The 4092-nt window shown below is 36.6% G+C and overlaps 1 pseudogene; it reads right to left on the reverse strand.

Moving 5' to 3' along the window:
* Positions 1 to 2253: 2253 nt before the first annotated feature.
* Positions 2254 to 3648, reverse strand: LOC114034840 (annotated as a pseudogene).
* Positions 3649 to 4092: the final 444 nt, after the last annotated feature.

Genomic DNA, 4092 nt, shown 5'->3' on the forward strand with positions numbered 1-4092 from the left:
TGCTCCATTTTGCCAAGTAAGTGATTCTTGGTTGTAACTCTAGATCCTTTGCCTTCCAGAATATCATGTCCCATGACCTCCAGTCCTTTAATTTGGCAGCTGCTAAGTCTTATGTAATCCTGATTGTGGCTTCCCAATGTTTAAATTGTTTCTTTATGGCCACTTTTATTTTTTCTCCCTTTCACTTCATAATTCTGTAATTTGGCTATAATGTTCCTTGTTTTTTTGTTTTTTGTTTTTTGTTTTTTTTTTGGAATCTCTTTCCTGAGGTGATTGGTGGATTCTTTTAATGCCTATTTTGCCCTCTGGTTCCAGGATATCTGGGCAGTTTTTCTTGATAATTTCTTGAAAGATGCCTTCAAGGTCTTCCTTTTGATTATGGCTTTCAGGTTGTCTAATGATTATTACATTGTTTCTCCTGGATCCATTTTCTGGGTCAGTTGTTTTTCCAGTGAGGTATTTTACATTTCCTTCTATGTTTTCCATTCTTTTGAATTTGTTTGATTGATGCCTGATGTCTCATAGAGGCATTAGCTTCCACTTGCACAATTCTAAATTTGAAGGAATTGTTTTCCAAAGTTAACTATTGTGCTTCTTTTTCAATTTGGCCAATTGTACTTTTTAAGAAGTTATTTTCTTCAGTGGATTTTTGTATCTCCTTTTACATTTGACCAATTTAGCCAATTCAGTTTTTTTCTTTTTCCAAGCTATTGATCTTTTTTTCATAATTCTCTTGCATTACTCTCATTTCTTTTCCTGATTTTTTCTTCTATGCCTCATATGATTTTAAGTTCCTTTTTGAGCTCTTCTATGAGTTCTTTCTGGGCTTCAGACCATTTCCTATTTCCCTTTGGGGTTTTGTCCATACATGTTTTGACATTGTTATCCTCTTCTGAGTTTGTGTCTTGATCTTCCCTGTCTCCATTATAACTTTCTATGGTAAGATTTTTTTTTCACATCATTTTTACTCTTTTCCTCCTTTCTTATAAATTTGACCTATTCTCTTACAATGGAAGGGACAATGTCTCAGGATTCTTGTGCCAGGGGTGGCAGGTACAGGCTGTTTACCTGGTGCTTTACACTGGTGTTGCCCTGAGGTTCATGGAGACCCTCTTGTCTGGTACTACACTGAGGGTATTGGGGGGGGTCGGTGGCTGGTTGCTGCTGAATGCTGTATAGGTATGGCAGCTTATCTATAGTGGTGAGATTGGGCCCTAGTCATGGTTTCTGGTGTGTCCTGAGGCTGGTGGGATGTTTCTTCCTTTCCCCAGTGCCACACTGAAGCATGTGGCAGTTCCCAGAATTAGAGTCTGCCCATTCTCCTGTCTATGCTTAGGCACATGGAGGGTCCTGTTCTACTGCACTGGGGTTCAGGATCTCTTACTGAAGTGGGGTTTGCTGAAGTGGAGCTTGTTGCTGACTTTCTGGGATGCTTCCTGTCCTAGAATGTGCTCTCCTTTTACCCAAGTGAGAAAGACCTTCCTGTTGATCTTCCAAGTTTCTTGGTCTATAACTTTGTTCACCCCATCGTTTTGCTGATTCTATTGTTCAGGATTTATTTTGGATTATTCTTTGTGGTTGTTTGGAAGTGAATATGGTGAGTTATGATGATGTACTAGTAATTCTGTCATCTCGTCTCACAGAAGTTCCTTGGATTATTGATTTCTAAAAGAATAGCACACTGGTATACTAATTTTAATGAATAATTAATTTAATTAATAATTAATGAAATACTCTATCCCTGTCATTCATCTTTAATTGTTTGTTTGTTTGTTTGTTTTTTCTCTCTATTGGTTCTAACTCTCTTAGCCTAAAACATCCCGGGTCTCCTTAATTCTGAAACTTAAATAATCATTTAAATATGACAAACATGATGAACCCTCAAGCTCTCCTTCCACATTAATTGCCTAACTGTTAGAATGAGGAATCTACATTATAGGAATAAGTATGCACACATACACACACAATTAATGACACCACAATTCTGAAAATACTTCCCCTACATGATCCCCCCAAAAATCTCTTCTTTTTTGGAGACTACTGGAGACCCAGAACTATGATATTAAGCTCTCTCAATATTTTGTCAACAGTATTTTCAGACCTGGAATCACTCCATTGGGATAACAGAAAGATCCAAAATATATTCTACTTCATTGGATGGATGCACAGGCAGGGGAATACCCTCATAAGAATGTTAACTTGAGTTTTCATTCTTTGCAAAATAATGACTTTTAACACAACTATGAAAAATCATTATATTAGTATATTTATATACTTCTCATGTTTATCCTCATCCTTCTCATCTGGTTTATTCTTCTTCTTAGATCTTGTTGACCTTCTAGGGCCCTCCTTTCCTACATCTCTTTTGTCCTTGAACTAATATTCTGAAAGATCCTTTTTCATATTTCTCCCCTAGTTTAATGACTTTTGGTTCATAAGTGAGTTGGTTTATCAATGAATGTTCAGATAATATTTCCCCTAATTTGTTAGTAGTATCTCTAATAGAAAGGACTACACGTTCACTTTTGGTTGATGCTAAACAAAGAAAACAAAGTGATTTTTTTTCTTTCTTTTTCTATTTATTTATTTTTAGTTTTTCATAAGATTTTGAGTTCTAAATTTTCTCCCCCTGCTTCCTCACCCCCATCCCCAAGACAGTGTGCAATTTGATATAGGCTATAATATATATTCATGTTAAACATATTTTCATATTTCTCATGTTGTAAAAAAAGGAATTAGAAACAATGGAAGCAACCAAAAGAAAGAAGAAACAAAAATAAAAGGGAGTAAATAGTATACTTCGATCTGCATTCAGACTCCACAGTTCTTTTTCTGGATGTGGATAGCAAGAGTCTTTTGGAGTTGTCTTAGATACTTACATTGCTGAGAAGAGCTAAGTCTATCAAAGTTATTCATTGCACTATGTTGCTGTTAATGTCTACAATGTTCTCCTGGTTCTGCTCACTTTACTCAGCATCAGTTCATGTAAGTCTTTCCAAGTTTTTCGGAAGTGCCCTACTCATCATTTCTTATGGAAAAATAGTGTTCCATTACATTCATATACCACAACTTGTTCAGTCATTCTCCAGTTGATGGGTATCCCCTCAATTTCCAATTCTTGGCCACCACAAAAAGAGCTGCTATATTTTTATACTTGTGGGTCCTTTTCCAATTTTTATGATCTCTTTGGGATACAGACCTAGAAGTGGTATTTCAGGGTCAAAGGGTATGCACAGTTTTATAGCCCTTTGGGCATAGTTCCAAATTGATCTCCAGAATAGTTGGATCAGTTCACCACTCCACCAATAATGCATTAATGTTCCAATTTTCCCACATCTTCTCCAACATTTATCATTTTAACATTTTAGGGACATTAGATTTCTTTTCCTTTCCTTTCTTATCAGCTTCTTGAAGAATAGAATTTTTCATCTCCTGATCATAATAAGCTGTGTCTCCTTTTGCAAGATTTTCAAATTTTGACTTTTCTTCTGCAGACATGGTCTTCCATTCCTCACAACACTTTTTGGAGAACTCTGCAAAGTTGACAAGAGATTCTCAGTGCTTGTTCTTGTGCTTCTACTGACAGGTTTTCATATAGGCATAAGAGGACATTTTACCCTTCAGCTTACTGGGGTCTCCTTTACGCATTCTGACCCATGTTTTTTTCTATGTTTAGAGACTAGAGGAGGAAAAGAAATACAAAGTCAAGAGTAGAGAGTATCACCAGAATACTCCAAAGTAACAGCTTACTCTTCCATTCTTCTTTTGTTCTTTAGACCAACCTTATGAAAATCTAACGCTTCAGAAACACCCACAGTACTACTCTCAAATGCCTGAATACTTCACTGAAACCTTGGCATATTCACTTTTTCTCCCTCCTTCCCTCACTCTCCTCTTTTATCTGTTTTTCTCTTCTCTCTCTCACGTTGTCTCTCTGCCTCTCCCTCCCTCATTTTCTTTTCTTCTTCCTCCTCCCTTCTATCTCTGCCTTGATCCAATAGTCAACCAAGCAAGCAATTTTTATTTCTTTCATTGGTCCTACCTGAGCTTTCTACTACTTATCATTGGTTCTTCTCTCTCTCACACACTATT

This window comes from Vombatus ursinus, unplaced genomic scaffold (assembly GCF_900497805.2).
Source record: "Vombatus ursinus unplaced genomic scaffold, bare-nosed wombat genome assembly UNPS02009132.1, whole genome shotgun sequence".
In the NCBI taxonomy this organism is placed as follows: domain Eukaryota; kingdom Metazoa; phylum Chordata; class Mammalia; order Diprotodontia; family Vombatidae; genus Vombatus; species Vombatus ursinus.